Source organism: Squalius cephalus (genome assembly GCF_949319135.1).
Source record: "Squalius cephalus genome assembly, chromosome: 15".
NCBI lineage: Eukaryota > Metazoa > Chordata > Actinopteri > Cypriniformes > Leuciscidae > Squalius > Squalius cephalus.
Window position 1 is genome coordinate 2,367,571 of NC_137136.1, and position 16,788 is coordinate 2,384,358.

General features: G+C 39.2%; 1 protein-coding gene across 1 annotated transcript in view; it reads left to right on the top strand.

Moving 5' to 3' along the window:
- LOC307172232 (uncharacterized protein) overlaps positions 1–16,788 on the top strand; it is a 381,392-nt gene that overhangs the window by 41,859 nt on the left and 322,745 nt on the right. The window lies entirely within an intron of this gene.

Genomic DNA, 16,788 nt, shown 5'->3' on the forward strand with positions numbered 1-16,788 from the left:
GCAGGAGGAGAGTTTGGGGCGTGGCTACTGTAGCAGGCAGAGTTTGGGGCGTGGCTACTGTAGCAGGTGGAGAGTTTGGGGCGTGGCTACTGTAGCAGGTGGAGAGTTTTGGGCATCGCTACTGTAGCAGGTGGAGAGTTTGTGGGGCATTTGGGGCGTGGCTACTGTAGCAGGTGGAGAGTTTGTGGGCGTGGCTACTGTAGCAGGCGGAGAGTGTGGGGCGTGGCTACTGTAGCAGGCGGAGAGTTTGGGGAGTGGCTACTGTAGCAGGCGGACAGTTTGGGGCGTGGCTACTGTAGCAAGTGGAGAGTTTGGGGCGTGGCTACTGTAGCAGGCGGAGAGTTTGGGGCGTGGCTACTGTAGCAAGTGGAGAGTTTGGGGCGTGGCTACTGTAGCAGGCGGAGAGTTTGGGGCGTGGCTACTGTAGCAGGAGGAGAGTTTGGGGCGTGGCTACTGTAGCAGGCGGAGAGTGTGGGCGTGGCTGCTGTAGCAGGAGGAGAGTTTGGGGCGTGGCTACTGTAGCAGGCGGAGAGTTTGGGGCGTGGCTACTGTAGCAGGAGGAGAGTTTGGGGCGTGGCTACTGTAGCAGGAGGAGAGTTTGGGGCGTGGCTACTGTAGCAGGCGGAGAGTGTGGGCGTGGCTACTGTAGCAGGTGGAGTTTGGGGCGTGGCTACTGTAGCAAGTGGAGAGTTTGGGGCGTGGCTACTGTAGCAGGCAGAGTTTGGGGCGTGGCTACTGTAGCAGGCAGAGTTTGGGGAGTGGCTACTGTAGCAGGCGGAGAGTTTGGGGAGTGGCTACTGTAGCAGGCGGAGAGTTTGGGGTGTGGCTACTGTAGCAGGCGGAGAGTTTGGGGAGTGGCTACTGTAGCAGGCGGAGAGTTTGGGGAGTGGCTACTGTAGCAGGCAGAGTTTGGGGCGTGGCTATTGTAGCAGGCAGAGTTTGGGGCGTGGCTATTGTAGAAGGCGGAGCCAGAGAGTGTTTAGCTGCTGTGGATCCATGACTGATGCGTTACATAGAAAATTCAGCTTCAGTTACAGGAGTGTAAGACAAAATTTACAGCATTTAGACCTTCAAAGATTAAACAGGTCATGAACACATTAAAGCGAACGGCATTGAGATCGCATAAGCGAACGCAATACTACAATACAACATCATGTACCTGTTCAGAAAGACAAATGTACCAGTTTATAATGTTTACATTGATGTGTCCAGTGTAAACAGCCTCAAAGAGTTGTGGCATGTCATGGCAAAAAATGTATTTATTATAAGTGAGATGCTCGCGCTCGCTCTAGACAGAGTGTAAGCCGACTCAACTGCTTACTCATCACACATAGCAACACAGCTAAAAGTACCTTTACTGAAAGTAGCCTACTTCTACCTGTTGAGACATGCCTTCACAAGCACCCGTAAGAACTGTGATTGTGATGTTTGAGTTGGGGAGGCGTGACGCGCGAAAGGGGCGTTTGCAAGATATGCTTTATTTTTGTATTTCCGCTAAGTGTTACTAGTGTCACAGAAACTACATACTTCACTTTAAGTATTAGCAATTAATAATAGTGATGCTGTCCTTAAACACCACTAATGTTTTTTTATTTTTTTTATTCTAAAAATGCTAAAAGTTTTAGGTCATCATAATTAGCTTTAAATACGAACTATCATGTCTACATTTAAATGAACAGGTACGCATGTTTAAGTGTGTCTTTAGCCCTATTCGGACGGGACTAGTGTAACATGGAGAGGTGGGATAAAGTAATTACCAGAGCTTCTCTGTGATTTTAGTCCCGTTCGAATGTGCATCTCAGTGATCATTACGGACAATGCGTAAAGATTACGGAGACTTTTACCTTCAGTAAAAAGGTCCGGAAAAATTACCTCAGGTAATACTAATACCGTGCGAATAGACCCGCTGTAAATATGTACGTAAATATTTAATCATTTCCTGTTTAAAAGTAGTTTTCTGCAGTTTTTCAAGTATGGAGACGCTTGAAAAGCGTTCACTTGCGTTCTAGTCGCTGGGACGAGTCTGTGGCAAAACTCAAGTGTTTTACACACACCATTCAGATCAGAGAGAAGATGGAAAGCACTTGTTAGAGGCACGAAACATCTTTTAGCGTTAGGTATGTGCCTATTACCAACACAATCCAATCTGAAGTTAATTAATACATCGACCGGACATAACTATTTTATATATTTAATTATAGGTTGTTTGTGCATGTGATATCAGGAAGCAGCGTAATACACACATGACGAGCAAATCGAGTTACTCTCCCACTTCTACTAGTTTTACTGAGATTTCTTATCCCGGGCGAACTGGCCATTACTATTACAGACGTCCTGTGGTAAAATTACATTACTCCATCTACCCTTGTAAAGTTAATCCCGTCCGAATAGGCCTTTTGTGAGACCATAGGAGAATATGTCATCCCGGACACAAAAACACACGTACACTTGACCTTGATTCCCCTCTTGGCTCCCTCTCAGATCTTTCCTTGATTGGTTCACTGTAATTCTATCTGAAGGTCAGGAGGAATTGACCGTTCGAAAGCCTCCCACACTTACTGCCTACAAATCAGAGGCTTTGCTTGCAAACAGCAAAACAAACATGCATGCAGAGAAAAACAGATCCTAACGCACTCTCGTCCACTCATAGAGTTCAAGAGAGAGGAAAAACAAAACACTGACAGCAACAAAACTCATTTCCTCTACGGGTTGTACAATACGCTCGCTTGCCGCTATAAGAGACGGCAGATATTTTGCATCATTGCACAGATGTTTTCAATTAATCCCGAATTCCCAATCGCTCCCGTGCCTCTCGTCCCGCCTCCATCCCGCTGCGAGTAAATACATTTATTCCGTATCTATAGTCACAGAGCCTCCACTCGTCCAGGCTGGCAAATGTGTTTTTTAACCTTGACTTGGAGGTGTCACTGCTGAGATAGTGCATTATTTGTCACCATGAATAGCATTTAACAGCAGCTGTGCCCAGAGGAGCCCATGGTGAACCACATGCAAAGTGCAGCATGGGAAACTTCATTAATCTCGCTGTCACTTTCGTGACGCTTTTCATTAGTTACGCTGCTATCTGATCAACTGGCAGTTTGTGGGAGGTTACGTGTGTTTCCGAAGCTCTGACCAGTATCTGCGAAAGAGGAGCGATGATCTGGGATGCAGAAGAGAGAGTGCTGTGCTCTTTCCCACAATGCACCATTCAACAGGCAATGCTCATGGTATTAGCTTAATGCTTAATGAATCCTCTGTATATAGAGCATTACTATTTTTTTTAAAATAAATAAATAAATAAAATACTTAATGAATCCTGCACAGTATATACATAAAGCATTACTATTGTTTAATAAAAATAAATAAATAAATAAATAAATAAATAAATAAATAAATAAATAAATAAATAATGCATCAGTATATTCGGCATTTAGTATAAAAAATTATATATAAAAAAATAATAAAATAAAATGCTTACTGAATCCTGCACAGTATATAAAGCATTTACTATTAATAATTTAATAAATGAATAAATAAACAAATAATTAACAGTATATAAAAATAACAGTGTATATATAGCATTTACTATTTTTAATAAATAAACAATAAAAACAAACAAACTGATTTTTGAATCTTGCATAATACAATGTTTAATATTTAAATAAAAAATATATTAAAAGTAAAAAAAAATATTTTGCATTTTTTTTTAATGGTGTTATTTATTTGGGAACTCAATATGAACTCTAAAATATATGATCTGAACTGCTATTTAAATTAATTTTATCTCTGTAAAGTCTTACTCTATGACAGCTTTTGACTCATTTGTGTCTATTTCTATTTCTTCTAAGGAAATGTAAGAGAACAATATCAGTAAGTGAATTTTATCTAAGAAGTCTCATGAGCAATGAAAAAAACAACAACACTGAAGCAAAACAATCTGTCATATATCTATCCTTATAACATCACTAACCCTTAGTTACTTTCCCTGCAAGTAAACAAAAACACACAATAAAAAATACCATTTTCATATACAAATTAAAAAATGACTCCACCAGCAGAAAAGGCCTCGGGTGAAGTCATTCTGCAGGAATAATACAGTGACCTGTTTGTGTCACCCCGTCAGGACGTCAGTCTATATGACTATATATTCTGAAATAAGTGCATAAGACATTTAATGACTGTTGCTGGTTGTGACTCTGGGCTATAATGTCTGGCGTGAGGCTCGACAGACGCCTACAGAAGCAGAGGTCAATGTGTCGTTCACATTTAAAGGAATGAATATGTGAAGAGAGCAGCTCCCATCAAACCCTCTTCACCACTGCAGGACGAGGATCAGAAGGCAAAGCAAGTCTATTTATATAGCAAATTTCAAACACAATGGTGATTCAAAGTGCTTTACATAGAAAAGGAGTTAAAATAGTCATAAAATAATCACAACATATGCATTAGAAATAAAAAATATCATGCATAAGAAGTAAAAATAACAATCGTATTTAACTAAAGGCTAAAATATTCTTGACTCCCTGAATCACTAAATTTGTGGCTCGAGAACTTCATTCCTGATTTTGCAAACAGGTTGCAGAATTGCAATTAGAATTTGAATGCAAGTAAAATTAAAACAAATAAAAATTCATGCGACTAATTTAGGCTAGAAACTAGAAAAGCAAAATTTGAAAAGAGAATCTTTGCATGTCAACGTAAAAAAGGCTTGTTTGAAAGTTTTGGAGGGGGGAAAAAGTTTTAAAAACCTTGATGTTTTGAAGGTTTATAGACCGAGAATGATAGAATGATGGAATGATAGAGTGATAAAACGATAGCAAAGGATAAATAGAATGAACGATAGATAGATAGATAGATAGATAGATAGATAGATAGATAGATAGATAGATAGATAGATAGATATTTTGAGATATTTCTTAAGTAAATAACCAAGTATAATGCTTCAAATGTCTCTTAACAGAGCCTCTTATGGCATATTTCCTCAGTATGCATTGATAATCTTGTGATAACAACGTATTCTTGTGTTGACCCTTGTATTCACATGTCCAAGTATTCCCATAAAGTGATTTTATTAAAAGCACATGTTCAGTGAGGTAACTGTACTGTGATACGGATCACGTTTCTCTCTGCATCACCTCTTCACTTCACTCATACAGCTCTCAGAGCTGAGATTAAACACGCTCCGGAGAACGCCATCCTCCTCCTTTACTCTCTCATGCCGCTCACTTTTAATAAGATTTTGCTGCGTGCAAATAGGTAGAGCGGTGAGAAAACAAGGACGTTATTTATTAGGGCTCAGAGAAGCGCTTCATATCATTGGGGCTCATAGAAGCGTTTGAACTTTCAACAGCAGTCGCACGGAAGATCTTATCAGAGTGCTAAATACTAAAAGTGTCTCAACATTTCCCAACTGCAGATCACTGACATTTAACCAAATGTGCTGAATCCAAAACATTAAGAGAAAAACACGAGACGTGTTTTCAAACTGTGACCCTGAACAAGAATCAAAAGTATTAAAATTTGGCATGCAACTCATCCTGCAATCATTTACTATGGAAATTACAAGATGCACACTACAAAACCAAACTTTAAAGGGGTCTTTAAATATTGTATAATGTTTCCTGAGGAGCACTTATATTGTTACTATGATTTTTACATAAAAATGGTCATAATTTAGAAATAAAAGGCCATTTCCTACCCTGATTGTAACGCCCTGATTGTAACGGGAGGTTGGAAGGGGCGTGTCTGCTGTGAGACTTCAGTGTAAACGCCCACTGCTGTGATTGGCTAACATCTTTGCATATGAAAAAAAAAAAAAAAATATATGTGGAACTCTATCGAACACTTTTACTACGTTTTTACTACTACAGCTGTCGAAATTAACGAATCGCAAAAAGTGTTGATTATAGAATTATATTTATATCTACTCCCGTCGCATGAAAGGTTGCAGTGATGAGTCTCACTGTACACGAATCATTACATTATCAGAAATCACTGATCATGATGATGGGCATTAGAATTAACACAGTTACTTACATGTTGTGGCATTACTGTCGGGTTCATATCTTGCAGTAAAGGTCTGTTTGCAAAGCCTGCGCCGAAATTGCGACTGATTTACCGAAGAATCCATAGTGAAATGCACCGAACAAACAGACATTCACATAGTTGAAAACAAATAAACACTTTCCCAGCATTAGGATCCTTTGGAAGGTAATGTTATTTTTAATTTAGTAATCCTGCATCTCAAAGAACGCATCTCTTCGAGATACAGGATCTCTTCTGTATCTCTTCTGTACCCAGCGGTGGATTAAGACTCTTTGGTGCACTTGGGCACTGACACCTAGGGCCCTATTTTAACGGTCTGAAACGCAAGTATCAAGCGTGAAACGCAAGTAACTTTGTGGGCGGGTCTCGGGCGCTGTTGCTATTATACCGGCGGGATAAATGACTCTCGCGCCCGAAGCAAATCTAAAATGTGTTGGTCTGAAGCAGCTTCATTATTCATAGGTGTGGTTTGGGCGTAACGTGAAATAAACCAATCAGAGCGTCATCTCACATTCCCTTTAAGAGCAGGCGCGCTTGTTCCATGGCGGATTGCTATTATAACGGCGGATTTGCCAGGAGCGGTTCACAGCCGAGGAGACCGACGTTCTCGTCAGGGCCGTAAAACACAGAGAAGTGACATTGGGGATGGAGAAACGCACCCAGATTAGCTTCGGTTAAACAGGCGTATAATAATTTGGGTAAATGTGTAAGCTAGATGTATGCTTTAATAATAAACTATCTATCTATCTATCTATCTATCTATCTATCTATCTATCTATCTATCTATCGTAATAATGTATGATTTGCAAAAATGAAAACTGCTGCTTCTGTGTAGATGAGAGAATCTAAGTGTATGTGCGTTGTGCACACGCTACATTGATTATGGCCAAGCATGCGCCCTTAAAATAGCATATGAATAACATGCGCAACGCGCCACTGACTTTAAACTAGATTTTTTCAGTTAGTGGCGGAATTGTTTTCTAAACCTGCAAAATAGCATGAGGAAACGTTTGCGCCGGAACACGCCTCCTCTTTGCGCTGAACCGCCCCCGGGAGCGCAAGTGTATTTCTTAGTTAACCGACGTGCGTCTGTGGAGGGAAGAATCCGCTTTGCACGGGTGCAAAATAGTAACGATACATGCGTCGGTGTAGAAAGTCAATTGCGCTGGGTGCAAGATAGGGCCCCTAGAGCTGCAAGTAGATTGCAAGTAGATTAAGTAAAGGACCAATCAGCCTTCGCCTTCTAGAGTTTTATCACAGAACTTTGTATTTAAGACAGTTTTTAGGATTTTAATTTTTTTCTTTTCTTAGGAAATGTTATTCTGTAATAGCTTTTTGTTCTAAATGAGATTCTAACTGAAACTGCCATGGTTCCCAAACAGATAAGATAGGATTCTAAAGTTTCTGCAATACACCCCCAGAATATTAATAACCTGAGCAACTATCTGGAACACCCTAGCAACCACATTATTAATGCACTAAAAACCACTCAGAATAGCTAAGCAAGGCAAAAACCAAATCTCTTTAGCATCGACTTCTATACATTCTTCAGAAATTTTGTATTTTTTTAATGTTTCTGAATTTCTGAACTAAATTATTTATTATAAGCAGTGATAAATGATATATTTTATACAGTGAAATGGTAGAAAAAACATTCTGAACATCAGTAATAAGTGACTGAGTTTGTTTTAATTCGAATTATAACTGGCCCGTCAAGCATTACGCAAGAACACACCATTTCCTTTCATGGAGAAGTCTCGGATGAGAGGAAAAAGATGAATGTAGCCAAACTCTACAGAGCCGTTTCCCAGCCGAACAGCTGATAATTAAACTCTTATGTGGGCCTGACATCATCTCCACTCCAGCATGTTCAACTCACGGACTACACCAGATGTCAAACAGGAAGAAATAAGCGCCCGCGGCAATAGCGCAGACTAATGTAAAGATATTTAAGAAGAAGTGCTGGGAATTATCACTGGAGGATCTGAACTTTTACACAACCACTTAGTTTTGGCAAATATCCTGGAAGTAAAGTAAAAAAGTAAGGAGGTCGTTCACACTGAATGTGTTGTGTTAAAAGCGGCAAGATCGACTGCAACGGACACATGATTAGGGCTGTCACTTTTGTGAAAAAATCCTGTTAGATTTTTGAGACATAAGTGTTCATTGAATCGATTTTTAAAATCGATTTTCCACGTCTAAAGACGTTTCCATTTTAAACGCCAAATATAGGCAAATCCACGGACAGCTAACAGGCATTAGGACGAACGTAAAGAGGGTGCGCCGCGCTTGAGACGCGCACAAGTCAGCAATAGTATTTCTGATGATTTATTGGCGTGAAGTTTCGTGCACAATGACAAACAGGAGTGCAACATTCTCGAAAAACAATAAGCAGAGTGGACTGCCATAACATCAATGAGAAACATCACTGCAGGCTTCAACATGGCTGAGTTTACGGTTAGAAATGTCAAACAAATTTCGACTATGCGATTGTAGCCCGAATCTGTATCTGTATGCATGAGACTGTCTGAATACCGGCAGAATTCACATTTTTGTAGTAAAAAGAGACACATAATGCAGAAGTATACTTTCCTGTTATGTGTGTTTGTCACAGTTGCTGTGTCACGCATTCGCTGCGGGCGTATCATGACGAGCTGGACGCGCTCTGAGAGAAGGCCGTTAAAATCGAGTCCCTATTTTCGTTTTAGAAACTTGTGTTGGTTGGTCCGATCGATTGTGCAATCGATTTTCGAACGTAAAGTGACAGCCCTACACATGATCACATGATGCATCAGAAATCATTCTAATATGCTGATATTTCAGATTATTTGTTGTATTTTAACAATATAATGCATTCGTGCTAAATGTATAATTTTTCTGCTTTGGTCCGGACCAAAAGAGCCAAGAGACCCAAACCGCACCCTTAAAGGCACACTATGCAAGATTCGTACCTTAATATAACAGCTTCGAAATCATTTTGATGGTAAACGAACTCATAGTAGAGCGAATCATCCCGATTGCAAAGCAGGGGGGACGCCGCTGGCAAAACCAGCAATGCGGGTTTGAGAGGTGGCGTCCCTACAAATCTCGCGAGAATCACGACTTGCTTCACGGCACGACGTCACATACATCAACAACACATGAAGCAGCCTCTGTGGAAGACACTAGCTCGCATTTCAGACCTGAATCATGGCAGAGTCGACGAAGAAAATGAAGAAAGCGCGGTTGGAAGAGTGCAGAGATGGCTCTGCGTGAGTGGTATTTACTAGCCTGGGTTTCCTCATGTTGCCTTGCGCGCAGCGCGATTTTATTCAAGCTGCTAGGCAGCCTGGAAACCATGGACCAGATTTTCCCCTCAAAAAGGGAACCAATCACAGAACGGGGAGGGAGCAGCAAGACGATGACGACGTCTATGCGACACACTGAAGCAGTTTGTTTATATCTATGGATCCAACATGGCATCAGACGCGAAGTTACCTTTCGATGTCTTAGATAGTGTTCTAAGTAGTTTAGAACGCAAGTTTATTTCATCTTCTTCCTCGTCGAATTTCTGTCGCTCTACATACGTCATCTGGTATAATTGAAACAATTGGCTATGAGCTACGAACAGGCGCATTTGATAGACATTCGTAGCGCCCAATAAACGGCTCTGGGCATTCGTAAACCACGCCTCAAATACGAGAAAATGAAAATGTGGTTCCCAGACCACGTCTCAATGAGACGAGGTCTGACGTTAGCCAGGCTAGGTATTTACGACAGCTAACGTTAAATACAAGTACTCCACTGCGACTCTAGGGGGCGCTGTTTGAGAAAAAAACTAAACTGCATAGTGTGCCTTTAATTCAAACGCACAACCTTTTAGTTGCCAGCCCAGTGCTTTAACAGTTACATGTAGGCCACCCTAATCAATTCATCTAAATCCTGCTTTCTTTACCCCCAAAATGAGTGCAGTAACTACAGAAAACGCCTTTAGATGCCATCTGAGCCTAATCTGGAGCGCTCTATATAGGCTACTCCATGCATCATATAACCAATACTTGGGAGACTCAACTCACAAACAATTTCATCAGTTTGTGATATTCTAAAAAAGCATTTACATTTATTCTTTAAGCAGAAACTGTTATCGAAACCATCTTAGAATTGAAGAATACAACAAAGCGATTCATCCTAATGTGGCAGAAACACGAGAGGTGCTTCAATACAAAGTTTGTGGGCTAGAATATAGAGATGAAAAAAGGAAATATGAATGTAAAGAAGGAAATATGCAGGATTCAGGATTCAGTCAAAAGCTCATGGAAAAAACAAAACATTTGAACAAAACTAGAAAGACATTTCCAGGAGGCATAAGCATAATACACAGCACACACAAATACTATGTCAAATTTTTTTTTTTTTCATTTATCATCAATCATTTTGGGAAGTGAATGAATGTAAATAATAAAAAAAATAACCATGCTCTTTAATGACTCACTGACGGAATAAAATTATTCTCATCAGAATGAATACAATTCAACATTTCCCTCACTTTATAAACTATCTCGAATGGATTTTTTTTTTAAATGCCATTGAATTTGGCAAAAAGAAGGCATCTTATAATCATGATTTGTACCTTCTGGAACAGCCTTTGCATCAGTCTTATGATGCTGTCTTCACTCTTAGAAGAAAAAGTTTCCACACATGACCTTAAAGGATTCCCATCATGGGATCACTTCATGGATTTTTAGTTTCAATTTATTTTTGTTATTTTTTTATTGAATTCTATAAATTAAATAGCTCATAATCACTGGAAAAAATGTCTCCCTGTGGTGTAAATCAAGTTTTTGATGTTTAAATGTCTATGTGGTGTTTTTAATATGCTTTAAGACAAAGCATGTGTAAATTCATAAGTCGACACCATCGTTGAGTATTTCCTCCTTAAAACTGCAGTGAACCAAAGACAGACTCAAAAACACGCTTTGAAATCGCTGGTGTTTCTGACGTCACAAACTACCTTGTAACCAATCAGATCAACGTGTGATCGTCAACCAGTGGATCTCTGAGCTGAGTGAGTGAGTGGAGGCGGGGCTCATTTGCATATTCATAGAACCGCGCATACTAAATGAGGCAAGGGTGTCGAGTTACATTCAAGATATTTTTAAATATGTAATTTTGGTGATCAAAGATGAGTTTTAAGGGAAACAATTATTTACTAAAGGGGAACTTTAAATAACCCATTAAACATTAAAGTATTTCAAGTGTCACGTAAGACAATTCTCCTTATTTAGAAATTTTTTTGGCATAAAGTGTTCTTTAAAACTGAGTCAAGAACCCTAGTGTTCTCTATAGAACCCTATTGAACTATCTAAGAATTGAATTTCTAAGAGTGCAGGGACAGTATAGGTAGTTCACTTGGTTTTTGAACAAAGCCTATGTACAATAATGCCAATTCCTGTATTGTTCCAAATGACTAGTTTGACGGCAACAGAATAAATGGCTGTAAAGTTAAGCAAACGAAAACAATAAGTGCTGACAGAGATCAATATCCAGCATCTCGCTGTTTTAATCATCAGTGCGGAGCGGACAGTAACGCAGAACGAATTGGAAACTAATGTAATAAATCCAATAATCTCAAACGCCATCAGGCTCTTGTTTCTCTCTTTCCATATTTATAACCCACAGCTGTCTCACTCCCTTCAGTTTAGCCAATCGGCTGTTAATTGGGGGGTTTGGCGGCGAGTGAGTTTTTGCAAACATGAATCAGCTCGGTGACGGATCGGAAAGTACAGATGAAGCCGATCTCGTCGGTGGAGGCCATCGATTTCTGCCAGAGCTTCTTAAGCCTTCAGCACGCCGGGTCAATATGGATTTGATATATGCGAGTTTAAAACGAGCCGGGCCTCGGCGGAAACACACCGCAGACAGCAGAGTCAGCAGACGAAAAATTAAAATGACAAAGGTGGCTTTGGGATGCAGATATCGACTGGAGAGACGGGACAATGTTTGGCGAGTTTGTCTCGCTGATAATGTCTGTGCCAGAGGAAATAACACGGCCGTGCGAAACTCCTACAGGGAGCAAAACATTGTCTGTAATCACATTTCCCGGGAACGAGAGAGAGAGAGAGAAGAGAAAGAGAATGAGAGAGAGTGGGAAGATGCCTCGGTGAGAGGGATTAATTGAATCCTGTGGATACACACGGACTGTGTGAGCTTTAGACGGGGTGAATACACACTATTGTAGAGAGACCACGTGCTCAGCGCACGGCCAAGTGATTCCTGTGCACTTCTGATTAGTCTTAAGACGCCAACCTCTTCACACTTCAATTTATGGGCAGGTTCATTTCAGACACGCTGTTTAGTAGGTGATCATCGACGGGCCTGGCTGAGCCGCGTGGGCCTGATATTGAGCTTTCTAATGGATTTATGTACTCGCTCAGCATTTCACTCCATTAACATCATCATCACAGTCTGAACTGTGTTTATGCCTAGAGTTGGGCCAGCTCAAATACATCTTGATATTTTGAGTCTACTGACGAAATTCAGTATGCATGGATGGATGGTTATATGAACTGGAATGAAGCTCAGTCAATCAAATTCAAGGACCGGAAGTGATGTATAATAATTTTTTATCATTGTTGTTGTTAATTGCATTAAATTAATACCTTAAATTGATGGCTAATAACTGTATTTGTTTGAAAGATTGCCATTGTTGCATTCAAAACATTCAATGTAAGAACTAAACATGATTAAAAAAAATCTAATTTAAAAAATCAATGTTGGATCACTGTTTTGGTTTTTGTTTTGTTTTTTCTCGGAAAGAAATTGATGCATTAAATTGATCAAACATGACAGTAAAGACAATTATAATGTCACGAAAGATTTCAATTTCAAATAAATGCTGTTCTTTTGAACTTTCTATTCATCAAAGAATCATGAAAAAGAGCATGTATCACAGTTTTCACAAAATATTGAGCAGAAAAATTATTTTCAACATAAATAATATTATTATGATGGTTATGATAATAAGAAAAGATTATTGAGCAGCAAATCAACATGATTTCTGAAGAATCAAGGAGTAATGATGCTGAAAATTCAGCTTTGATCACATGGAATAAATTACAGTTTACAATATATTCACATAGAAAACAGCAATTTGAAATTTTACCAATAATTCACAACATTACTGCAATTTTGATCTACAAAAATGCAGCCTTAGGGTGAGCAGAAGAATCTTTTAAAAACATAAATCTTCCTAATCCCCAACTTTGGAGCGGTGAGGTAACACGTTTATTCACAATGTTGCTTAATTTCACATTGCTCAGCTCTAGTTCTCACTTAACCTTTTGTACTACTATCAACATCAAACTTCTTTTACATCACGAGGCTTTATGATGTTTTTCAGGGACCGTCTCTAAAATTCTTGATGCCGTTCCAACGTCAAAGATCTTCCACAGAATATCTTCGCGTCCGTAAATTTAGCTCTCGAGCGCTCAAAAGCTCAAGGTTATTTACAGTTTTGTAACAGCTGTCTGTCATACAGCCGTTAATGCCAGGAAAGAATGTGCACGTCGTCAACCTTTGACACTGAAAGCCCAATAAATCGGCAGGAAGCCACTGAACCCAAGATTGATGATCTTCTCCTTCCACATCTAGTGTCACGGCTACAGAAGGATGACTTTCATAAAGATGAAACTCTTCTGTAGAAGTTTGCAAAAGTAAAGTGTCTCTTGCTAAGGATAAAAACGATTTCGACGCCATTTGGTTCTTTTAACGAGTCTTTAACGTCTGCATTCTGTCACTGATCTGAGGCCGTCTTGATGCCCAATCTTCTTTTAAAAGTGACCCATATCCAATATCTGCATTTTATGGAAGATTGTTTCCGCCACAGAATAAAACATCTTAAAAGATAATTGCAACTTTTTATCTCTTTTTATCGCAATTGTGACTATATGCGTTATATAAAGTCGCAATTGCGAGATATAAAGTCAGAATTGCATGAAATAAACTCGCAATTCTGACTTTTTTCTTGTAATTGTGAGTTTTATATCTCGCAATTCTGATTTTATAACTCGCAATTGCGACTTTACTGTACATCACGCAATTCTGAGATAAAAAAAAGTGACTGACCCGGAAAAGCTTAGGCAGAATATGAAGTTAAAAGGGCGATACTAAGTTATCATGTTATTCTTAACCACTTGCTTAACCAACACAAAATAGGTGTCATTTTAAAGCTAGAAGCTTGGCTTTACAGTGAATATATTGCCACTTTAAATGCTCAATTTTTAAATGCCGTCTTTTTATCTTTCATCAGCTGAAAAAAAAAATCGTTCTGAAAGAAAAAATCCAGTTATCATCCTTTAGGCTTATTTATTAAACCAACGTTTTAGGCATCAGCCTTACTCAAGGTATGATGACTGAATCACTGACTGAATTAATTCCTGACTTAATCATTTAACCGAAGTCATTACTCTTATCATGTCATAAACCGAGAACATTTCTGCTGCACCAAACACAACAGGAAAAAATGAAGACAGCTTCAAACCCAACACTCTCCCTGCCTACCACTGATTAAAATCCCCCTGTAGTCAATAATTGTATCCTTTAAAACTCATCTTTGATCACCAAAATGACAAATTGAAAGAAAATCTGTGAAAAAAAAAATGTCTTCATGCCTTAAAATATCTTGAATGTAACTCGACACCCTTGCCTCATTTAGTATACGTGGTTCTATGAATATTCAAATGAGCCCCGCCTCCACTCACTCACTCAGCTCAGAGATCCACTGGTTGACGATCACACGTTGATCTGATTGGTTACAAGGTAGTTTGTGACGTCAGAAACACCAGCGATTTCAAAGCGTGTTTTTGAGACTGTCTTTGGTTCACTGCAGTTTTACGGAGGAAATACTCAGCAATGCTGTCGACTTATGAATTTACACATGGTTTGTCTTAAAGCGTATTAAAAACAACACATAGACATATAAACTACATTAAAAACTTGAGTTTCACCACAGGGGGACTTTAAAAAACAGATAGTCCTGCCCCAGACTCACACCATTGGTTAGCCCAATGTTCAAAGCTCAAATGAATGGATCAAAAAGGACATAAAAATAGCATTATTTATAGTTTTCAGTCACGTGACCGGCCCGGAGACCTGGAGGGCAAAACATCAGTACAACTGAGGCACAGGCCTGTCAAATTTCCATCTGTTTCAAGACATGAATATTTAGATCTCCTCTCAAAAATAAATAAATAATAATAATATGTGAACAAAATGCAACTTCTGATCCATATACTACTGTATTTCAATTACTAAAAATAGCACAACATTATTAAAAAAACAGTGCCTTAATGTATGTGTGATATTAAAAGATCAAATTCATTATAACTTTATTGATGATGCACTATATATAGGCGAGCAGATGAGCTCAGAATATGAACGAAACTCGCTAAATTGTTAAACGTTTTCTTTATAATGGTTTCCTATGGGAAAACGCTTAACGAGAAACTTGTGTGTTGAGTTTATATTCTGAGCTTGAATATAGTATGCATCACCAATAAGGTGTATATTGAATTTGGTCTTCACTGTCTTAATACAAACCTGGTAAAAATGACTGGCGGTCAATGTAGGAAAGGTGGGCGTTTCTATAAGAGTGAGACTTCACGTGAAAACTATGAATAGGACCAATTATTGTAGAAGAAACATTAATAAATTTGTCGATTTTTACCTCTTCTCAACACAGAGAAGAGAAGATGTGATGGAAGGACGAGAGTTACACGGGACGCTGCTTAAATGACAGCTGAGAAATGGTCATCGTGTCGGTGGGATTCGGGGGGGAAGAGCGTCCTTGAGGAATTCCAGCGGGATGTTTATTAGGCAGACACAGATGAGCGCTTGTAATTACCAGTCGGAGAGCTGAACAGAAGAGGCCTTGAGTGATGACAAGGGAAGGGGGACGACACACACGGTTTCAATCTGAGTGATGCCACAAACACAATGCATCCTTTTAAATTCAGCAAACGGTCACACGCTAAAAAGAAATAAATCCTGTTTGCATTGGTATAATAAAATGAGAGCGCGCAGTGAGGGGGAGAAAGAAGTGATGAAGTGTTTGCATGATTTAAAGGATTAGTTCACTTCAGAATTAAAATTTCCTGGTCATTTTCTCACCCCCACATCATCAGATGTACTACATGTCTTTCTGTCTTCAATGGGGTCCAACGGGTTGAAGGTCCGAATGCAGATTCAAAGGCTCTACTACAAGATCCCAGCCGAGGAATAACGGTCTTATCTAGAGAAACGATCTGTCATTTTCTACAAAAAATAAAATAAATAAACATTATATACTTTTTAACCAAAAATCCTCGTCCAAATTGCATTGAATCTGCAATTTGGACCTTCAAACCGTTGGACCCCATTTAAAGTCCACTATATGGAGAAAAATCCTGGAATGTTTTCCTTAATTTCTTTTCAACTGAAGAAACAAAGACATGAACATCTTGGATGACGTGGGGGTGAGTAAATTATCAGGAATAACATTTTAATTCTGAAGTGAACTACTCCTTTAAAACACAAAAATATTTAACTTTAGATTATGCAACACGTATTTATTTACACAAAGCATCTCTTGATTTTCTCTGAAGAATCATAATAATACAGGTAAAAATAAATATCACGATTTACTCACCCACATGTTGTGTCAAGTTTGGAACGAGGCGAGGTGGAGAAAGAAGCAATGAGGTGTGGGCATGATTTAAAGCACACACA